At 43.6% G+C, this 24,550-nt stretch overlaps 1 protein-coding gene and 1 pseudogene across 1 annotated transcript in view; both read right to left on the bottom strand.

Annotated features, from left to right (window-relative positions):
• The window catches only part of LOC124712512 (retinol-binding protein pinta-like), a 304,107-nt gene that overhangs the window by 155,774 nt on the left and 123,783 nt on the right, over nucleotides 1-24,550 (bottom strand). The window lies entirely within an intron of this gene.
• LOC124712629 lies at nucleotides 4,959-5,076 on the bottom strand (annotated as a pseudogene).

Here is a 24,550-nt window from a genome sequence, read left to right as displayed (position 1 = left end):
ACTACAGTCTACAATTTTCACAATCAGAAAAATTCCAAGGGACGATCCGAAGCAGCGGTCGCCACGTGCATGGGGGCTGAATTAAATATATATAAGATTGAAAATGATTTTTAATTTTAGTATGTCCGATTACATAAGTCTCGTAAACGGTTGGCCCTGACTAGAATTATTACGCTATCTGACTGCAAGGAACAATGTAAGAAAATTTTCGTAAACACAGTTAATTAATTAAGACCCCAGCAACTATAAAAATCTACGAAACCAATGAGCACAAGAGTAACTGTTCTGTATGTGGGAGTGTGACTCAACGCCCACATCTGGCACGGTTCTTTTCCAACAAGACAAGAATTTTTAAATACCAACTATACTGACGTGACAAAGAAATTTAGAAAAACTACAATTACGCAAAAAAATCACAATTACACTCTAATCCAAGAACACAAGCCAGATGCTTTGTTGACTGAACCTGTAGTGACACATTATTTCAGATACACAACTAATAAAGGAACATTATAAATTTTACCTTCATATATATTGACGAAATGCACTCATTACAATAACATCTGCTATCTCTCCCATCAAATAACTGCATAAGACATGGAACAACACTCTTTACTACAACATATCCCTCCGATTTCACGACAAGCAGTGCCCACTAGCACATCTCGGTACGAACTCTTAACACACACTGTCCTCTCCGATGTCACAACAAGCACTGCACTCTACGAGCTCTCTACTACCACTGACTTCCACGAACTCTCAACAAGCACTGACTGCTATGAACTCTCAACAACCACTGTCCTCTCCGATCTCTCCACAAGCACTGACACTATGAACTCTAACACGCACTGTGGAGGCGGCTTAATAGTAGTCTTTGGCGCACTCTCTGGCGCAGTGGCACAGTGTAGCCACCTTTCACACTGTCTTGGGCATATGGCTCGGCAGCTGACACGCAATGGAAATATCTTAGGCCTTGTATCTGTAAATAGGCCGGACCTTATCGACGATGTCAGTATAGAATCGGGGATTAGCGAACATGATGTCATTATAGCAACTATGATTACGAAAGTTAATAAATCAGTCAAGAAGGCTAGGAGAGTGTTTCTGCTAGATAGAGCAGATAAGCAGTTATTATTATCACACTTAGACCGTCAATTCGCATCACTTAGCTCCAGTAAGATGAATACACAGGAATTATGGGCAAAGTTTAAGCAGACGGTAAATCGTGATCTGGAGAGTTATATGCCTAGTATGTGGATAAAGGATGGAAAAGACGCACCATGGTTTAACTGCGAAAGTCGGAAGATGCTGAGGAAGCAGAGGCTGTTGAACTTTCGGTTCAAAACGGAACGCACAAATAACGACATGCGAAAGTCAGTCGAGATCCATGCGTTTTTAAAACGAACTATGCACGAAGTATCAACTACCACCGTTACACCTTAGTAAAAGATCTTGCAGATAACCCGAGAAAACTGTGATCTTACGTAAAATCGCTAAGCTGGTCTAAGTCTTCTATTCAGTCCCTTGCTGACCAGTTTTGTGTAGCAGATGAAGATAGCAAAACGAAAGTCGAACTTTAAAATTTCACGTTGCATAAATGGTTCACAAAGGAGAGTCGTACAAAAATACCGACATTTGACCATCGGACTGACTTCCGTATGTACGACATAGTGATAAGCATCCCTAGCGCAGAGGAACAACTGAAAGATTTGAAATCAAATAAAGCACCAGGTCGGGATGGAATCCCAGTTCGATTTTACTCTACACCATTGACCGCATACCTAGCCTGCATTTATCATGAATCCCTCGCTCAGCACAAAATCCCAAGTGACTGGAAAAAAGTGCAGGTGACTCCAGTATATAAGAAGGGTAAAAGAACGGGCCCGCGAAGTTACAGACCACCATCACAAACTTCTGTTTACTGCAGAATCCTTGAACATATTCTCAATTCGAATATGATAAACTTTCTTGAAACTGAAAAGTTAATGTCCACGAATCATTAGTTTTAGAAAATATCGCTCGCGCAAATCTCAGTATGCCCTTTTCTCGCATGATATACTGCGAACTATGGATCAAGTGCAACAGGCAGATGCCATATTTCTAGATTTCCGGAAAGCATTTGATACGGTGCCCCATTGCAGGCTGTTAACGAAGGTACGAGCATACGGTATAAGTTAACGGATATGTGAGTGGCTCGAAGACTTCTTATACAATAGAACGTATTATGTTGCCCTCGACGGCGAGTGTTCATCAGAGACAAGGGTATCGTCAGGAGTGCCCCAGGGAAGTGTGACAGGACCGCTGTTGTTTTCTATAAACATAAATGATTTGGCAGACAGGGCGGACAACAATCTGCTGTGTGTTTGCTGGTAATGCCGTGGTGTACGGTAAGGTGTCGAAGTTGAGTGACTGTAGGAATATACGACTTAGACAAAATTTCCAGTTGGTGTGATGAAAGGCACATAGCTCTAAATGTGGAAAACTGTAGGTTGATGCGGGTGAGTAGAGAGAACAACCTGTGATGTTAGGATACAGTATTACTTGTGTCCTGCTTGACACAGCTAACTCGTTTAAATGTCTGGGCGTAATGTTGCAAAGCGATATGAGATGGAACGGGCATGTGAGAACTGTGGTATGGGAGGCGATTGGTCGACTTCGGTCTATTGGCAGAATTTTAGGAATGAGTGGTTCACCTGTAAAGGACGCTGGTGCCACCTGTTCTTGAGTACTGCTCGAGTGTTTGGGATCTGTACAAGGTCGGACTGAAAGAAGACATCGAAGCAATTCAGAGGCGGGAGGCTAGATTTGTTACCGGTAGGTTCGAACAACACATAAGCGTTTCGGAGATGCTTCGGGAACTCAAACGGCAATCCTTGGAACGAAGGCGACGTTCTTTTCGAGAAAGACTACAGAGAAAATTTAGAGAACCGACATTTGAAGCTGGCTGCCGAACGATTTTACTGCCGCCAACATACATTGCGCGTAGGGACGACGAAGATAAGACACGAGAAATTGGGGCTCATACGGAGGCATATAGATAGTCGTTTTTCCCTCGCTCTGTTTGCGAGTGGAACAGGAAAGGTAATGAGAGGTAGTGGTAGAGTGTACCCTCCGCCGTGTACGCTACAATGGCTTACGGAGTATCAAGGTATATGCAGATGTCGATGACTTTGTACCCTATCTGCTCTGGATGGATGCACTTATTCGGTTGAGGAAGGTGTCATAAAGCCGTTGTATCCTCATAGGACGCTAACTGATCCACAGCTGTTGTAAATGGCCTGTGATATCTTGGATAATGGTACTGGGATGGAGTTGAGAACTGAGCTGGTCCTACACAAGTTTTGTCAGGGACAAATGTACCGGTCTCGGCAGCCACTGGAGCACAAAAATATCAAGCAGACAGTTCATTGAAAAACGTGTCACGTGTGCAGAGCGTTGTTCCGTTGGAAAACTGCACAATGATGTATCGTATGAGAGGTGACACATGACGATCTAGGATGTTTGTGACGTACCGTTGTGCTGCCAGAGTTCCCTCAATCGCTACCAGCCGTGACCCTGAAGTAATATAATGGCTCCTCGCGCCAATATTCCATGAGTAAGACAGCCGTGCCTCTCCAGAATGGGACCTCCTCCAGGTCGCCACCATAATCGGCGACGATTGTGATCCAGGGTAGTGGAGAATCGCAGTTCATCGCTGGAAACAAAGCGACGCCATTCATCAGCAAGCCATGCTTCCCGGTCACTACACCACTCACAACAAAGCCGTGTTGTGCTGTTAATGGCAGGGTACGAATGGGACGGTAATTCTCTAGTCCTTCAGCTATTAGTCTCTGGGCAATGGTACGGTGTGACACAGCATGTTGCAAGGGTTTCATTGCTTATTTTCGGATGGCAGGCGGAGATGTGAAGGCTTTACCATGTTCTTGGTGCGCAATAGGGCGATCCTCCAATGTGGTGGCGAGACGTGGTCGAGCGGAATCATGTCGAAGATTGTGCCAGCCCTCACGCTCCCATCCAGCCCAGCATCGGATCAGTGTCATATCCGAATGCCGCACAAATCCGTGTATTGCATGATTCGACCAACCGGCCAAATTGAGACGCACAATGAGGTCCATTTCGAGTTCTGTCAAACACTGACAATGCTGTTTCACACGAGTACTTGGCATCTCTACGTTCTTCAGTGATCACTTAACGTCTGACGCTCTTGACTGCCCTTATGTACCCTACCATGTAATATAACAACACAATACACTACCAACACTAATGAACGCTGGTGCCCGTTCTACCAGTCACAGAAAATTGCAACTCTGACAATTCACATACCCGCCAATACCCTGTACGTCTACTAATTTACATTGACATCCGACCATGTCTTCTGGTTGCTTCCCCTTTCTGTCAGGCATTGTATAAAAGTATTTATTATCAGAGTTGTAGTGCCAACTTATGGAACGTTACTATGTTTACGAAATACATACCAGCAGACAGTATAACACAGCCAATGACTGTGTGTCTTCTCTTTTTTTCTGACATTCTATTAGTTACAAAAGCAAATTTATTCTCAGCCTGAAGACTTGTCTGAAGGCTGCAGTGTTGCACAAGGCACGGTCCATTTACGAGGAGGTGTGCAGGTTTCTTCCTCCGACCTGTGAATTAATTTACCCAGCTAGTTGCAGAAGGACATACAGTTTAAAGTGGACTCCGAACCAGGCTGAAACTTGGCATTTATCACGTTCATAAATTATTGTCAGAGCAATAAGCACTCCGTCATCAGGCCACAACTGGCCCATCGGGACCATCCGACCGCCGTGTCATCCTCAGCTGAGGATGCGGATAGGAGGGGCGTGTGGTCAGCACACCGCTCTCCCGGTTGTTACGATGGTTTTCTTCGACCGGAGCCGCTACTATTCGGTCGAGTAGCTCCTCAGTTGGCATCACGAGGCTGAGTGCACCCAGAAAAATGGCAACAGCACATGGCGGCCCGGATGGTCATCCATCCAATTGCCGGCCACGCCCGATAGCGCTTAACTTCGGTGATCTGACGGGAACCGGTGTATCCACTACGGCAAGGCCGTTGCCTCAGAGCAATAAGTGACCGAAAATTATGGACCGACTAGCCACTGAACTCGCGGACTTTCAGGATTGCAGTCTAATCGGTACCAACTGAGCCAAACCATAGATATCGTGATAATACTAAAGTGGCTAGAGCATTCATAGCCGCGCGGGATTAGCCGAGCGGTCTCAGGCGCTGCAATCATGGACTGTGCGACTGATTCCGGCGGAGGTTCGAGTCCTCCCTCGGGCATGGGTATGTGTGTGTGTTTGTCCTTAGGATAATTTAGGTTAAGTAGTGTGTAAGTTTAGGGACTGATGACCTTGACAGTTAAGTCCCATGAGATTTCACACACATTTCAACATTTTTTTTTTTTTTGAGCATTCATAAATTTAGATATTTATTTATTTGTGTTTTATTCACTTCAGCTTTGCTACATCAACATGGAACATATCACTACAGCAAAAGAATAACCTCTTCTTTGGTATGTATGTCTTACGATACGTATCGACAGTCGGCGGTCTCCACTTCCCTCTCCCCTCTGCTTCTTTCTTAATATGCCGTTTTATTTCCGGTTCGAGGTAAGGACCCGAGCTTAATTTCCTGTAACAATGTACAACAAAAAAACTGTCACTATCAGCTTCGAAACGCGCAGTCAGTACCTAACAGATGGTCCTTCGTTGCTCATTATGGTCTTCCGGTGGGCGGCGAGGGACCCAGCGAGCAAACACATTTGAGTTTCCCAACTGGGACCCAGCGGGCATACACATTTGAGTTTCCCAACTGGCGGACGAGTGTGTCAGCACTTAGAACAGAGGTGTCCAATTGTGCAGCGAAGTGTTTGATTGTGATACGTCCATCACCTCGAACGAGAGCATCCGCGCGTGCCTACAGCTGTGTGAAGCCGGCCGACACGCAGGCACTAAGGGTTTGCGCGTTGGGCGAGGTGTCTGTCATCATCGCGATACTCCCGTGCTTTTATTCACTGCCAGCTGTCAGCAGCCATTCTGGAAGCTCCTATGAGTATCTACGATGCTCTGGTTTTCCGCCAAAAGGAATTCGATGACACCTATCGGAACTTCATGAAACTACAATACTGGCCATTAAAATTGCTATACCCAGACGAAATGCAGATGATAAACGGGTATTCATTGGACAAATATATTATACTAGAACTGACATGTGATTACATTTTCACGCAATTTGGGTGCATCGATCCTGAGAAATCAGTACCCAGAACAACCACCTCTGGCCGTAATAACGGCCTTGATACGCCTGGACATTGAGTCAAACAGAGCTTGGATGGCGTGTACACGTACAGCTGCCCATGCAACTTCAGCACGAAACCACAGTTCATCAAGAGTAGTGACTGGTGTATTGTGACGAGCCAGTTGCTCGGCCACCATTGACTAGACTTTTTCAATTGGTGAGAGATCTAGAGAATGTGCCGGTCAGGGCAGCAGTCGAACATTTTCTGTATCCAGAAAGGCCCGTACAGGACCTGCAGTATGCAGTCGTGCATTATCCTGCTGAAATGTAGGGTTTCGCAGGCATCGAATGAAGGGTAGAGCTACGGGTCGTAACACATCTGAAATGTAACGTCCACTGTTCAAAGTGCCGTCAGTGCGAACAAGAGGTGACCGAGACGTGTAACCAATGGCACCCCATACCATCACGCCGGGTGATACGCCAGTATATCGATGACGAATACACAATGTGCGTTCACCGCGATGTCGCCAGACACGGATGCGACCATCATGATGCTGTAAACAGAACCTGGATTCATCCGAAAAAATGACGTTTTGCCATTCGTGCAGCCAGGTTCGTCGTTGAGTGCACCATCGCAGGCGCTCCTGTCTGTGATGCAGCGTCAAGGGTAACAGCAGCCACGGTCTCCGAGCTGATAGTCTGTGCTGCTGCAAACGTCTTCGAACTGTTGGTGCAGATCGTCGTTGTCTTGCAAACGTACCCCTCTGTTGACTCAGGGATCGAGACGTTACTGCACGATCCGTTACAGCCATGCGGATAAGATGCCTGTCATTTCGACTGCTAGTGATAGGAGGCCGTTGGGATCCAGCACGGCGTTCCGTATTACCCTTCTGAACCCACAGATTCCATTTCTGCTAACAGTCATTGGATCTCGACCAACGCGAGCAGCAATGTCGCGATACGATAAACCGCAATCGCGATAGGCTATAATCCGACCTTTGTCAAATTCGGAAACGTGATGGTACGCATTTCTCCTCCTTACACGAGGCATCACAACAACGTTTCACCAGGCAACGCCGGTCAACTACTGTTTGTGTATGAGAAATTGATTGGAAACTTTCCTCTTGTGAGCACGTTGTAGATGTCGCCACCGGCGCCAACCTTGTGTGAATGCTCTGAAAAGCTAAGCATCTTCTTCGTGTCGGTTAAATTTCGCGTCTGTAGCATGTCATCTTTGTGGTGTAGCAATTTTAATGGCCAGTAGTATACGGGCCGAAGCGGGAATATTCCACGATGCCTCAAAATAAATTGAGCTTTTTTTCAACCGAAAACGTCCGAGAAAAAAATGTTACACTGCTTACCGAACTCCCCTCGTACGTGACACAGTACGGTTCTTGCGCGCAAAACATGTAAACTGAACACAAATTCACGATGAAATTCTAGTGGTGTGCGAATCAAATGCATGTCACGTATAGCCGTAGTCAAATGTTGCCAACAGTTTTTACCGAGACCGCACATACTTGGGTGATGCTGATGAGGGAAGAAGGCTATCGGCACCGACTGCAGCCGACAATCTCCGGGCCGTCGAGGAGATGATTCGCATCAATCACAGAGTGGCATCGCGGATATTGTTCAGCAGATGAGCATCTCAATCGGCAGCGCTCATTCCATCATCAGAGATCGTCTGCAGTATCCGGAGTTGTGTGTACGCTCGGTTCCGCAATCACTGTCACCTTCTAGGTTGACGTATCCTACGGACATGTCTTGATTTTTCTTTTAAGTGTTCCTCGCATTATGAAATGCGCGAGGTGTATGGCGTCTCTGGACTTCCTTAGGCCTTACAAAGTGAAAGGCAATGGTTTCCTAAACCGTGTCATTAAGTGCGATGAGACGGGTCCATTATTTGACACTTGCAGGAAACAGAGCGTCTAAGGAATGGAAACACAACATCTCTTCTTCGTAGAAGGAATGTAAAGTTGCGCCATCAGCAGAGAAGGTCATGGCCAACGTTTACCTTCCACTGCGAAGGACTGTGTACACAGAATTTACGGCTAACCATTAACGCAGTTTACTACTGTGTAACAATTACACCACTGCGCAATGCGTAAAGGACAAGAGAAATGGAAATTTAAGCAATGGCATTATTCTCCTGCATGTCAATGCTACACCCCACACGGCGCAAACAACACAAGCGTATCTGCGATGGAAGGTCTGAAAGCATCCACCATACAGTCAGATCGAGAGTTATTTTTGGCAAGCTGAAAAAGTTGTTGTTGTTGTTGTTGTTGTGGTCTTCAGTGCGAAGACTGGTTTGAAGCAGCTCTCCATCCTAATCTGGCCTATGCAAGCCTCTTCATCTCTGAATAACTGCTACAATCTACATCCATCTGAATCGGCTTACTGTATTCATATCTTCGTCCCCGTCTGCAATTTTTACTGCCCTCACTTCACTCCAATACTAAACTGGTGATCCTTCGATGTCGCAGGATGTGTCCTATCAACTGATCCCTTCATTTAGTCAAGTTGTGTCACAGATTTCTTCGCTCACCAATTCTATTCAGTACTCCTCATTAGTTGCGCGATCTACCCATAAAATATTCAACGTTCTTCTGTAGCTCTACATTTCAAAAGCTTCTATTCTCTTCTTGTCTTAACTGTTTACTGTCCATGTTTCACTTCCATACATAACTACACTCCATATAAATAATTTCAGAAAAGACTTTCTTACACTTCAACCTGTATTCGATGCTAACAGATTCCTCTTCTTCAGAAACGCTTTTCTTGGTATTGCCAGTCCACATTTTATATCTTCTCTCCATTTCACCTCTTGATATTCATACCGCTGCTTCTCTTCCCTCCAAAGGCCTCTTTAATTTTCTTGTAGGCGTTATTTATCATTCCTCTAGAGACATACCCTTCTAAACCCTTACATTTGTTCAAATGGTTCAAATGGCTCTAAGCACAATGGGACTTAACATCTGAGGTCATCAGTCCCCTACACTAAGAACTACGCAAACCTAACTAACATAACACACATTCATGCCTGAGGCAGGATTCGAACCTGCGACCGTAGAAGCCGCGTGGTTCCGGACTGAAGCGCCTAGAACCGCTCGACCACAGCGGTCGGCTCTTACATTTGTCTTCTAGCCATTCCTGGTGCTGAAGGTGTATATGGGGGAAGGAGATTTTCCAACAACGAGGAAATTGATACAGCTCTTCTCGAATGGCGCCGTAACTAAGGAGCGAATTGCTATTATTGCGAAACTGAATGACTGGTAGAACGTTCCAAGTGTTGTATATAGAGATTTAGCGACTATACTGAAAAATTTTGTCATGTGTCTGTCACTTTGCACTGTAGTGCACCGTTCAGTAGAAGTTACTTGACCTGCCATAATAATAGGGAATAGGGAACTGACTGTAAAAGCCTTATATTAGCAAATGTCCCTGCATTCTCCCTGAAAAACTGTGGAAAATCCAAAGCAGCGTGGCTTGCTAGTTAGTAATTCTGAGCTCTCATTTCAGGAGCGGTACTTCTAAATTACTCTCTATTTGCTAAGAGATGATAGTACTTAAATGGATTTTATGCTGTGTATGAAGAGTTAAAGCATTTTGCGGTGAAAAAATGCCTCACTGTAGAGGCAAGTACTACTACGTTCTACAAAAATAAAGTATCTTGCTTTTTCAGTAACTTCAATCCAGCTGAAAACGACAACGTCTATATACTTCATCATGACTTAGTCAATAACTGAGATGAAACGGTTTGTTATCGGAGAGTGATCCAGTTTGCAGCCTGTGGAGTCTGTATACAGTGGCTTTCTCTTTAGCACAAGAAACTAAGTAGCTGCTGAGTGCCACATTCACTTTAAGAACCTGATCTGTACGACTAACTTGGTGTTTCCCTTCACAGACCCGTTCACTTCCAGAGAAATGTTTACTCTGACATTTATACATTAATGCTCTATTAATGTCACTGTTAGAAAGTTGTAAGATGTGTCATACTAGTACCGAACGACGTGGCGCAAATGGTTAGCACACTGGACTCGCATGCGGGAGGACTACAGTTCAAATCCGTATGCTGCCATCTAGATTTTCCGCGATTTTCCTAAATCGCTCCCGGCAACTACCATTATGGTTTTTTTGAAATGGTGCGATCGATTTCCTTCCCCATCCATCCCATTTTCCGAACTTGTGCTCCGATGACCTCGATGTCCACGGGACGTTAAAGCCTAATATTCCTTCCTTCCTTTGTTATGGTGATAATTAAATTTGGGGAAAAAAACTATGTTGATTTGAGACGCAAATTACCTGTTTGGTAGTGTAACGATACTAAATTAAACTGCAATGCTAAACAGGTGAGTTAATGATATACAAGGCGAGTCAGCAGCTCCTACCACTGTCGTGTTATGCAACCTGCAATGTTATAGCTGGTCGTAAACCGCACGAAAAACTATGTTGGTTTGAGACGCAAATTACCTGTTTGGTAGTGTAACGATACTAAATTAAACTGCAATGCTAAACAGGTGAGTTAATGATATACAAGGCGAGTCAGCAGCTCCTACCACTGTCGTGTTATGCAACCTGCAATGTTATAGCTGGTCGTAAACCGCACGCGAGAGTTTCATATCCTATCGCTCGCTATGTGCAAACTATTAGCCCTACAGAAAAATAGAACGGGATCTTTTTTGTTGAAAATTCAATGTAGTTAAATTTTTCTCTGAAATATGTTTTCACTAGACGCTGTAGTTTTCGATTTATTCGAGAAAAATGCACAAAGTGGTCCTCAGCCCCCACCAGCCAGGATTTCTAATTTTTTGTACGAATTATTTCCCACATTAAATATTTTTAGGTCTTCACTGACTGTCATTATTATGCCGCCGGCTCAGTCGAGCATCTACAAATTGTAACTTTGACCTTTGTTTAAGTTTTACATAACAGTTTTGTGAATCTCAACAGCATAAAATAAACAACTACATCTTTGTATTCATCGGGACTTCTGACTACGAAACTACTGTGCTTTTAACGGTTAAGTCTGAGTCGAACTGCCAACGTAATTAGTTTTAGCGTAACATTTAAAAAAGTAATTTTTTAAGTTTGTCTCCCTCACGGGCACTTTTGTATTAATAATGTTGACCAAGTAGCCGACTATGCTTGTGATGATAAAATAAAAATGAGTATCAATCAATGCAGGAAACTTATTTCTTTCAAGGAGTTTATCACAGATGGACACTGTGCAACTAAAGTAGTTGGTATTTTATTTTATTGCCTTATTTTCATTAACAGTTCGTAACGTTAGTTGACAGTCATTGACATTTCACTCATTTAAAGATATTTAGGTACTATTTTATGGCGTTCACGTCCCCAATTTAATGCGAATTCGTACACCATCTTTGTTTTTCGGCGGATGGTTGCGTGTTTCCTTTGAATGCCCCCCCCCCCCCCCCTTTGAGGAAGCAACGTAGACAGTTTTAACGTAAAAGGATTTGTCATCAAAACGTGAGTTACAACTGCACACGCGCAGCGGTGCTTTCAACTGAAACGACTCTATCGACTTTTTCGTCGATGGGACGTTAAACAGCAATTTGTTTTCCGATCTTTTCGAAGACAGCCCTTCACACAAAATTACATTTAATGTGCGGTAAGAAAATAATAAGAGACTACAGTAGCAATAATCATCTTTGTCTCAAATGATGCACTGTTTCAGAACTTTGTTTCATGGTTAAATGATAATCTCAAGCGAACGACCTTTTTTCGCAGTTTAAATACACTAGTGGAAAATGACTAATGTTTATAGTGATGCAAGGGTACCTCATAAGTGAAGTTTTATTCGCGCATACAGATAACTTACTGTTTTTGATCACAATCACAGAGTCATAAAACGTCAGGAAGTTACCCTTGGATAACAATTTTAGCTTCTTGTACAGATTTAGAATACATGAATGCGCTAGAGAGGCAGTTCTGGAGGCAGTTCTAACTTTGCGTTTCATAATGCGAGGAACACTTAAGAAAAATCAAGACATGTCCGTAGGATACGTCAACCTAGAAAAAGCTTTCGACAATGTGAATGCGGAATGGTGAAAAATGTTCGAAATTATGGGAAAAATGGGGAAAGACGAGTAATGTACAATATGTACAAGAACCATGAGGGAACAATAAGAATGGAAGATCAAGAACGAAGTGTTCAGGGTAGAAATGGTATCAGACAGGGATGTGATCTCTTAAAGGAAGCAATGACGAAAATAAAAGAAGGTTCAAGAGTGAGATTAAATTCCATGGCGAGAGGATATCAATGATAAGATTCGCTGATGACATTGGTATCATCAGTGAAAGTGAACAGGAATTACAGGATCTGTTGAACTGAATCAACAGGTTAGCGTACACAAATTATGGAGTGAGAATAAACCTAACAAAGACGAACTTAATAGGGAGTACCAGAAATAATATTAGCGGCAAACGTAACACCAAAATTGTAAACGAAATGGAGGAATTCTTCTGTCTTGAAAGCATCATCAGAAATGATGGATGTATCAAGTAGAAGATAAAAATCAGATTAGTACAGGAAAGAAGGCCATTCCTGGCCAAGAGAAGTCTACTGGTCTTAAAACTAGGCCTCACCTTGAGGAAAATTTTTTTGAGATTGTACATTTAAGTAATGTAGTGTGTGGTAGTGAACCACGGACTGTGAGAAAACCGCAAATGACGAGGGTCGAAGCGCTTGAGATGTGGTGCTGTTGAAGGATATTAAAAATTAAATGGAGTGATGAATGAGGAACTGGTGAAGAGAGGAGCACATCGGAAACACTGGCAAGGGGAAGAGAGAGGTTCGTAGGACAAGTGTTAAGCACATCATGGAATGATTTCTATTAGAGGGAGCTATGGACGATAAAATCTCTAAAGGGAGTCAGTGATTGGAATACATAAAACGAATAATTGAGGACGTAGGTTGCAAGTGCTACTCTGAGATGAAAGGGTTGGCACAAGAAAGGAATTCGTGGCAGGCCGCATCAAACCAGCCAGAAGACAGAAAAAAAAGGAAACGAAAAACGCAAAATTAACTTCGGGCGTACCTCACGGAATTTGTATTGGAACATTACTGTTCGCAACATACTGGGTGAGACAGCTAAAATGGGACATCATAAATGTATTGAGGTGCAGTTTTCGCTAAGTTACGAAGAAATACGCAAAAAACCGAAATTATTTATTAAAAGCTATATATTTTCAAATTGTTTATGAAACAAACTTATCCCCTTCAAAATACTCTCCATTACAACTAATACGTTTGTCCTACCTTTTTTGTAGTCATCTTTAGAAATGACTGACAGTTCCTCCCTCGTTTTTTTTCTTGATTGCTTCAGCGTTGTCGAATCGGTGTCCTTTGATCACCCTTTCCGTGCTCGGAGCCAGGTCAGGCAAGTAAGTTGATGGGACAGCCATTTTTAGCCAAAAACTAACAGAGATGGCTGTGTGTGCAGGTGCATTGTCGTGCAAGCTTGAGTCTCCTGTCTGCCACAAATCAGGTCTTTTTTGACGAACACTGTTGTGCAATCTTCTTGAAACTTCCAAATAAAAGGTTTGATTGACGCTCTGACCTGGGGGAACAATCTATGAATGAGCAACGCCCTTGGCATCAAAAATCAAATCAGCATTGTTTTGAAGTTTGGTTTGACTTGACGACTTTTTTTGGGCGTGGTGACGATGACGTCTTCCACTGGTTTGACTGTTGCTTTGTTTCTGGGTCGCAACCATAGCACCATGACTCATCATCAGTAATGATCTTTGACAGAAAGTGTGGATCATTTCAAGCGACATTGCTGCTCGCGTTGGTCGAGATCCAATGACTGTTAGCAGAATAAGGAATCGGTGGGTTCAGGATCCCAGCGGCCTCGTATCACTAGCAGTCGACATGACAGGCATCTTATCCGCATGCCACGTCTCGATCCCTGAGTCAATAGATGGGTACGTTTGCAAGACAAAAACCATCTGCACTAACAGTTCGACGACGTTTGCAGCAGCATGGTCTATCAGCTCGGAGACCATGGCTGCGGTTACCCTTGACGCTGCATCACAGACAGGAGCGCCTGGGATGGTGTACTCGACGACGAACGTGGGTGCACGAATGGCAAAACGTAATTTCATCGGATGAATCCAGGTTCTGTTTATAGCATCATGATGGTCGCATCCGTGTCTGGCGACATCGCGGTGAACGCTCATTGGAAGCGTGTATTCGTCATCGCCATACTGGCGTATCACCCGGCGTGATGGTATGGTTACACGTCTCGGTCACCTTTTGTTCGCATTGACGGCACTTTGAACAGTGGACGTTACATTTCAGATGTGTTACCACCCGTGGCTCTACCCATCATTCGATCCTTGTGAAACCCTACATTTCAGCAGGATAATGCACGACCGCATGTTGCAGGTCCTGTACGGGCCTTTCTGGATACAGAGAATGTTCGACTGCTGCCCTGGCCAGCACATTCTCCAGATCTCTCACCAATTGAAAACGTCTGCTCAATGGTGGCCGAGCAACTGGCTCGTCACAATACGCCAGCCATTACTCTTGATGAACTGTGGTATCGTGTTGAAGCTGCACGGTTAGCTGTACCCGTACACGCCATCCGAGCTATGTTTGTCTCAATGCCCAGGCGTATCAAGGCCGTTATTACGGCCAGAGGTGGTTGTTCTGGGTACTGATTTCTCGGGATCTATGCACCCAAACTGCGTGAAAATGTACTCACATGTCAGTTGTACTATAATATATTTGTCCAATGAATACCCGTTTATCATCTGTATTCCTTCTTGGTGTAACAATTTTAATGGCCAGTAGTGTAGAATACGTTGCCAACAGAGCGCGCGCGAGGCTCAAACAATTCTACCCAATGCTCAACAATTGAAGCGCACCAAATAGGATGGTATCGAGGTCCATGTCAGACCTCTGACGATGACTTAACGCAGCTCTCGTCCGGGGACGTGCAGCTCCTACAAGCGTGCGCTGCCTGCAAAGTGCTACAAATCATTAGCAACGGTCCACGCTACATTCGCACCGTGGCTCTTCGCAATGAATACCGCCTTGAAACCCTGAAGCAAGTATTAGAGAAACTCGCGACACTATACCGGAACTCGAGACACTCGAACAATCTTTTCATCCTTATTGTGGGGAACTATGATCATAACCGTAGGTGGTAGCTAAAGCCCCTGCACATCAGCAATACCGACTCGATGTGCCAGCTTCTATCACAGTACCAACATGCAACAGCAGGGAAGCCGGCAACTTCGCGCACTAACGTACAAACAAACCGCCAACATAGCTCTCACTGTAAATCCCGCATATGAACTATCGGACACTAACCAAAGATGAACCCAACTGTTCCAGGTATGCCGATGCTGGCCGGGAAGACAGCGCCTGTATCCAGCTGCAGCCGCCGAGTAACAACGCCTCACAACGTCAAAGTTATCTGCCTGCATGATACCCACCACTAACTTACCTAACCCTTGCAGGATCTGTTACAGATAGCAGGCAACCCGCTACTGCTCTTGCTATCCGACACGACTATCACAGATGATTTTTCCCTTGGCCCTTGCCTTGGCACTTTTTTTCCTCTGCCCTTAAACCGCTACCCGTCATTCATCTTTTGACCCAATCTGTCTTCAGATGAGCGCCTATTAATGGTTAATCTTAACCAGGCGTACGCAAACATCGCTGTACCCACATCCCGCGAAGACCTAACTTAGTTAACATTAACCCTTACGCAGAGATGGCAGTAGATCTTTTGTGTTGGCCATCATGCCTGTGTGGGCATGGAGCGGTTCCACCATTTATCAAAAACCTTGCGACGGTGGCGGGCGTGGTAATGCTGTCACGGTGTTCGATTGCGAAGGGGGAGGTCCGTGTTCATATCTCCCTCATGCCTCTCCCTTTTTTCACAAAATTATGAACTACCCGTACGGTCATTGACGTGTCTGTTCGCTGTATTCAAATATGTGCCAGTGTCGTGGTGTAACGTCCGTTTGCAACAGTGTGGTGTATGGAAGGGACCTCCAGACGTACCTAACTCTTATTTGTTCTACACAACTCATAACATAACTCTTGCGTTGGAAGTTTTGACTCTTGAATTGCTTAGTTGTAACATAATTGCAGTTCACATCCGTTTATTTGTTGTTTTCATTTATGTGAGAGGTCTACTCAGCATCTCACCTGCTCTCACTATTCATCACATTTACTTGCGGCGGTAATATTTTCTAACCACACGACTCGATTCTATAACCCGCGTATAATATGACAATAGTCAATGCTACAAAAGAACAGACACGTCAGTAACCGGACTGAAAGTTCACAATTTTGTGAAAAAAAAGGGCTAGAAGGGAGATTTGAAGACGGGTCTCCCACGGTGTAGTCCAACAATTTGATCACACAACCACGACACCGTGAATCTTGCAATTAGGTCGGTGTTTCAAACCTTGAGCTTGGACCCTTCACTGTTTCAATTTTGCTTCTTACTGTTTTCGTGCTTGATCTGTGTTTTGTTTTTGACGGGCTATCCGTTGGGCCATTTTACCACTAAATCTGAGGGGGTGCGATGAGGAGTTTCCTTTTTTAGTATCTCTGAGATGTCCACGTCCGTGCGATTCGGGAAATCTGAATCACCGTCGGATACAAAAATTTTACGTCGAGTCCCATTATGACTGTATCGCACATGCCATGTTGACATTATAGTGGACAGTATGTTTGTTAAAAATAAAAACACATGTTTGTCAAAAATAAAAACAATGCAGTTAAAAAGCAGGTTGTGTAACTTGGGATGTCCACAAACACAACGTTCCACTGATGGTTGTTAGATGTTGAATTTCGTAAGAGTGCACATTTGTGCACATGTTTACGTTTAGATAATGAGTTAAATATATCATGGATTCACAGTCTTCGCAGTAAGCAGTTCAACTGCCATCTATGAATGGTTATTGCATGTTGATGTCGAAGATGCTGTGATTGGACCGTGTACAACGTAATGTTGTTTGTTGTTGCTAATCCATTACCAAATACATGAACTATGAATAAGTAAGTCCTATTACGATAAAGCTTCGAACTTCTCTGCCAGTCGCTGGAGTAATCCAGGTATGACACTGGAGACCAGACTTCATGTATCATTCATTCTGTGTGCGCCAGTATCTTCGGCTGGTTGCACTCGTTCCCTCAATGGCAGCCACAACAGCTCTTCAACACGTATAAATGAGGCCTTCAGGTAAACACGCAGAGAGCACAAAGTGATACTTGTCATTTCTTGTTGCTGCCTATTAACATATCGCTAACCTTTTGTGTTTACTTCCCAAAAGGTGAAATGTGTTTGATTATCTCAGTTTCAATTGTGGTTTGAAACAACACCTAAATCTTGTTTGTAAGGGAAATGGGTCAAGTAAACAGAGTCCTACCCGGTCCTTACATCCCTAAAGCGCCCTTTAGACCTACCACTGACTCGCAACTGACTGTCAAGTTCACTATTGCTGATTAGTTCAGAATTTCCTGTAGAGGAGTCAGTATTCAGAAAATAGTACTTGAAGTACCTTCGTTACCTCTAGTAAGTACGTCACGGTAACCTTCCGAACATACCCCTCCGCACCAGCTTACCATCGCTTATTAGCAAATCGGTCGATTAACAGATACTTACGAACAACAACTAACTCGTCCAGTGGCTGAGAACAGCATTCACAATGAGGCTGCATTGTGGTTCGCACAATGTTTGCGGAACGGTAAACAAATAACGTTAAACTAAGCTTTCAGATTTTCTTTTAATTTCTGGATCGCTCACACTACAAGCACCACAAGTTCCCCTTAAAAACCGAAGTGATCAACACCCAAGAAGGTGCTTTTTCTTATTACAAGAGAAAAATCTTAGGAAATTTACTAATTCCCTGAAGCTACTTGGCATTTGACTCACGAACATTTTTTTTTGTCGGGGTTATGGTCACTAATTAACTCACATAACTCTAAAAGTGGCGTATAACCGTCCTCAAATGGGACGTGTTTCTCATCACGAAGCACGCCATACGTGCTGCCCGTCGTGGCTGCTGCGCGACCTGAAACGACCTGCTACATATCACGGAACACAACACGCTCCTCACCGTCATTGCGACAGCAGCGCTCACCAGCGACAGTTGACAGATGCGTCTGGGCTGCCGAGCTAATCACACATTTCTTTTTCTCTCTCTCTCTCTCTCTCTTTTTTTTTTTTTTTTTACAAAAAACAGACGCCCGTAAAACAGCTGCGTTAACACTGTTACCGGTCATCTACGAAGAGCGGCGGAAGTTGCGAAGAAGAGTCTGGACTCGATGGTTTAGCCAGCGAATTCCTGGTAGAAGAGCACTACGTCCCGTGCGATGACAGTGTAAGGGTAAGAAATATGGATCAGGCTATGTAGATGGATCGCAACGGGGTGGACATCATTAAAACAATGGTGTTTTGCGCTGCAGCGGGATCTTCTCACATAATTTCAATCACCAACTACCTCCTTCGGACGCGAAAATATTTTGTTGTCGCCGAGCTACATAAGGAAAAAAGATCACCATAATAAAAAAAAGGGAAGTCAGAGCTCGCGCCGAAAGATATAGGTGTTCATTTTTCCGCACGCTGTACGAAAGTGGAATAATAGAGAATGATTGTGAAGGTGGTTCGATGAACCCTCTGCCAGGCACTTATATGTGATTTGCAGAGTATCCATGCAGATGTAGATGTAGGATGTCAGAGCATGGGACGCGACGAGAGGCGCGCAACGTGTAAGCAGCTGACAGAGGATGCGTGTGGGAGAGTTAGAAAGAAGCAGAAGGCCACGTGTGGCGTACGCCGTTCAACGACTTATCTGTGGCTTCAATCACATATTCGACGACACACCTTCACTGTGTTTTCAAAAACACTGATATAAAGCATGTTCGACGAACCGTGCAACTAAAGGAACGTCTTCCAGTAGCCCTGCGATGATACCAGTTTTAAACCTCGCCTAGCGAGCTCTGGCGAACACTCTTTGATTTGGGCTCAAGGGCATTCTTCTACAACAGCTTCTACTGCGGCCACAGATGTACAGTTCGTACAGCTACTTATTCTGAACTTTTATAATTGTGTGATTCCTCGTTCACGATATTGTTAAACTAAGAAAATACAGTACTTCACAAAAGCAATCACCTTTGTAAACAAATTTTCGTGGCAACGCCTCACAACGCCATTAACAACAGAACTGGTTGACTGGGAGACCGCTAGGGGTAGGCTCAGCGGCCTTTGTTGCATAGGACTTCTCTTTTCGTCTAGTATGTGAGTTGTGTGTTAAGTGCTGTTGCAGACCCCAAGTGGCTGATTTGCACGTATACTGTTTTACTGTTATGTTTGTGTTGTTGATCAAGCCAAGGCAGAGAATGAAACCCAGTCCCAATCACAAAATTGTGAATTTATCATAGTTAACTTCTTTGATAACAACAATCGACCGTTACTACTTTGATGTGAATCTTCATGATAATCTGTTTTTTTTTTCTTTTTTTCTATTTTGAAGATAAAGTTTACAGTGTCTATCATAATATTTTCTCCTGATCTGTATTTCTTTCTACTACTGTGCTCTGGAATATTTACACGGCGACGTATAAGCTACTCCAACTTTCCTATGGCCTCTCTTTCCTCTCTGTCGGGTGTTTCTTAACCGTAACAGAAAAAGAATCATTGGTTTTCGTTATTTCACATTTTCTTGACTAATTTTGCTCTAACCGCTATCGGACTTAACATCTGAGGTCATCAGTCCCCTAGACTAACTAACCTAAGGACATTACACACACCCATGCCCGAGGCAGGATTCGAACCTGCGACCGTAGCAGCCGCGTGCGGACTGAAGCGCCTAGAACCACTCGGTCACAGCGGCCGGCTAATTTTACAGTTATCTTGTACCTAATGATACTAATACGTTTCCAACAGCATATACTGCTACCACACTAAAAACAACATGACTATTACAAGCATAACATGTCCGCATTTCTACAACCATCACCTTGATTTTTGAACGGCAGGTACTAATTTGGAGGCGTTGCACATTACATCGCGCCTACGTAAGTTGGACGGTAATGTCATTGACGTCACTGCCGTCGGCTGTCTGGTGTTTGTCTGATTGCGCTTTTATTTTACTTTAAGAGTGTGTTTATATGCTAAAATAGTAATAGTAATAGTATATGCTAAAATAGTAATTTTGTGCTAGTCTGCTTTTTTGCGACTACTTTTCTTAGGCACTTTGTAACCGTTGTTGGCTGTACGGTCCTTGTGACCCCGAACCCAAATTATGGAAATAAAAAAAAAAATTGGACGGTAGGTAGCAGAGACAATGATGACTCATGGTTCTAGCATGACAGACGTGCTCGATGATCCCGCAGCAGTTCCAAGTAATTACGGCTGCCGGAAAAAGGTGTCAGCATCTTACGGACTATAAAATCCAGTAACGAAAACAGTGCATTTACGAAACAAAACTGTATCTTTTGTGGGTATTATGACTTCTATTAATTATTGCTGATTTAATATGTTTAGTTATTAGTGTGAATGAAGGTGTGGGTCCAAAGTAGTATAATAAATGATAATTATGTGCCTTAACTGACTAAATGGTAGTGTGGGAATTGTATCAGTATGTTCAGAGTGAATCATACTCTGAGGGCAAATTTGTAAAGTGTAACTAGCCGGATTATTCTGCTGGGAAAATATGAAACATCTTACAATAATTCAAGTATTTAATGAGGGAGTTATTCTGATATTTTTGGACTTTATAATTATGTTAAATTAACAAACTGCTCATAGAAATAATTAAGTTCTGATTGGTCAAATGTAAAAGATGCGGGATTGCGCAGTTTAATTCTGATATCGGATTGCCTATGATGGGTATCAGCCAGAGGACGGTACTTTCGCACGTATCTTAAGAGCTTTTTGAAGTCTAGGAAAAGCTCGGCGTTGAGCATGTTCGGACGCCGGTACAAGGAGCTCAGATTAAGTGTGACAGTTTTGAAGTATAATGAGTTACACTTGACCGTGGAGTGCCGCAAAGTGAATGTGAACGAGTGAGAAATACGGACACTAGAAATTGCAAACTTTTCTGTCAACTGTGATTTACTAAGTAACTAGAACCGGGGTGGCACATTTTGGAAGTCGGGACGTTGTGTAACATTTGAGCTAGCATTCTGTCACAGACAATCCGTTTTGTAATCCTTCTGGTAGGTAAAAGGGTTGGTTAAATACCATAAACTGGCTAGTATGAGTTACTGCGATTGTGTGTGTGTGTGTGTGTGTGTGTGTGTGTGTGTGTGTGTGTGTGTGTATGTCGAACTTGTATCTTGATATTAGCACAGGCTTGGCAGTGGCTTTGTATCAAGAAAACGACAATATATTGAAGTTTTCACTCTCAAACTATCTATGGTTTAACAGCTCTGATAAACTGAGACCGGAAAACATTTGATGCAACAGATGCAGACGTGTATTGAGGCTAGTTTTCGCTACAGCTTTCTCTCGGCGAGGAACGTTATTCATTTCCTAACAGATCAGACGTGTGGACATGACTGTAGAAGAAGATACCACCGAAACGTTAGTGGACTGTTTCGTGAAGTAAGAACAATTAAACTGCGCCGTTGCATATTAATGAAGATTACGTTAGTAGTACTAAAACTAATACTTTTACTACGATTGCTTATGATTCGACAATCGGAATGTATCTTGTTTCTCTCTACGTCCTGTAGCATATCAGCTACCCTATAGAGTCTAGCAATATTTTGCTGCCTCTAGACAGCATGGCGACGGATGACAGCGCTTCGCTTACCTCACTGACTTCTCGGTCTTCTTAGGTACGCTTGTGGCCACCTCCCTTCACTCTTGTTTTACTGGACCAGGCGGTCGTAGAGCTGTCCGGCTTTGTTCTCGTTCCCTGGGGTCGTCTAAATGGCCTTAATCTTCTTTTGACTACAGCTAAGCCTTGCTTTTTATGAGAAAGCATCAGCTACAAAATTTACGGTTTCAGAATCCCCTTTTACTCTACGTCGTAAAGTCGTACCTCTTAAAGCCTTTCTGGAAGGGACGGAACGTAGCGTGGCTCTCTCGAATAGCGCCAAGCAGCCCGCACCCTTGCGACGGACGCATCCCCAATAACAGTGTTACGTGCCATGACTCCACGAGGCAGTCCGGAGAGATTTGGAATTTAATAAAGGATATTGGCACGAAGTTTCTTGACCAAGAAAGATACGAAATCGCTTCTCCTCCCTTTGCCGGCCAAAGACTGGCGATGAAAAGTTCTTCCACCACAGGAGTCGACCAGCACCGCACAAGCGAGTGTTAGCAAGGGTCGCCTTTTCCATTCCTATTCATTTGTTTTGAGTCATCATTCTTCTGACTGGTTGATGCGGCTCGTCAGAATTCCTCTATTGTGCCAACCTCTTCGTCTCAGGAGCACTTGCAGCCTATGTTATCCGTTAGCTGTTGGATGTATTCCAATCTCTATATTCCCCGAAGGTTTTTGGCCTCTACAGCTCCTAGTACCGTGGAAGTTATTCGCTGACGTGTTAACAGATGTCCTATAATCCTGTCCCTTCTTTGTGTTAGTGTTTCCGATGTATTACATTCTTCGCTGATTCTACGGACAGCCTGCTCATTCCTTACCTTATCAGTCAATCTTATTTTTAATAATATTGTATAGCACCACATCTCAAACGCTTCTGTTCTTTTCCTCCCAGCTTCCTCCACAGTTCATGTTTCACTATCATACGATGCTGTGCTCCAAACGTACATTCCCCAAAAATTTCTTCCGCTCTTTAGGCCGATGTTTCGTACTAACTCACTTCACTTAGCCAGGAATGTCCTCTTTGCCTACGTTAATATGCTTTTTTTTTCCTTTTTTCTTCGTTCGTCATGCGATTTTTGATTTCCAAGGTTGCATAATTCCTTAGCTTTCTCCAATTCATGATCGAGAGGTTTCATATTAAGTTTATCGCACTCTCATTTATGATGTTCATTACTTCCCTCTTTCTTCGGTTTTCTCTCAATCCATATTCTGTACTCATTACACTCTTCATTCAATTCAGTAAGTCCTGTAATTGTTCTTCACTTTCGCCATGAACGGATCTTACCAATGATATTCGTTCTAGTTGAATTTAATTCCATTCTTGAACTTTTCTTTGACTGCCTTTATTGCTTCTTCAATATATAGATTGAACGGTAGGGGATAAAAATTACATCTGTTTCTCGCGCCTGTTTCAATCCGAGCATTTCTTTCTTGGTCTTCCATTTTTATTGCTTCCTCTTTGTTCTTGTATATACTGTATATTATACTTCTTTCTCTATAGCTTACACCTACTTTTCTCACTATTTCGGACATCGTACACCATTTACTTTGCCGAGCGCTTCGTCCGTGTCGTCAAGTGGTGTTAACGAGACCAAGAATTAAGAGAATTTCATGTAAATAGATATTCCTCGACAGCCGTTCTGAGAGATCGCTTACTGGTTTCAGTGGTAATATCTCTGGTTAGCAACGTCAACAACCATCAGTTTTCGCGTAGTTTTCGAAAAGATATTGAAAAGTATAGTCAATTTAGTATCTGTATGTATATACAGGGTGGTCAGAAAATGTGTGAAACGCTTGTCGTGACGTTGTAGGGCAGATTGTACAGAGACAAAAATGTTAAGAAAAAAATTCGATACTTTGCGCCGTTTCCGAGTTATTTAGCATTGAAGTTAGCCAATAAGGTCGTTGCGCTCCCGAATTCATCTACATCTACATCTACATCTACATTTATACTCCGCAAGCCACCCAACGGTGTGTGGCGGAGGGCACTTTACGTGCCACTGTCATTACCTCCCATTCCTGTTCCAGTCGCGTATGGTTCGCGGGAAGAACGACTGTCTGAAAGCCTCCGTGCGCGCTCTAATCTCTCTAATTTTACATTCGTGATCTCCTCGGGAGGTATAAGTAGGGGGAAGCAATATATTCGATACCTCATCCAGAAACGCACCCTCTCGAAACCTGGCGAGCAAGCTACACCGCGATGCAGAGCGCCTCTCTTACAGAGTCTGCCACTTGAGTTTATTAAACATCTCCGTAACGCTATCACGGTTACCAAATAACCCTGTGACGAAACGCGCCGCTCTTCTTTGGATCTTCTCTATCTCCTCCGTCAAACCGATCTGGTACGGATCCCACACTGATGAGCAATACTCAAGTATAGGTCGAACGAGTGTTTAGTAAGCCACCTCCTTTGTTGATGGACTACATTTTCTAAGCACTCTCCCAATGAATCTCAACCTGGTA

Source organism: Schistocerca piceifrons, chromosome 8, assembly GCF_021461385.2.
Source record: "Schistocerca piceifrons isolate TAMUIC-IGC-003096 chromosome 8, iqSchPice1.1, whole genome shotgun sequence".
Classification (NCBI taxonomy): domain Eukaryota; kingdom Metazoa; phylum Arthropoda; class Insecta; order Orthoptera; family Acrididae; genus Schistocerca; species Schistocerca piceifrons.
The sequence above is the reverse complement of the archived record's forward strand: the minus strand, read 5'-3'. Positions and strand labels throughout refer to the sequence as shown.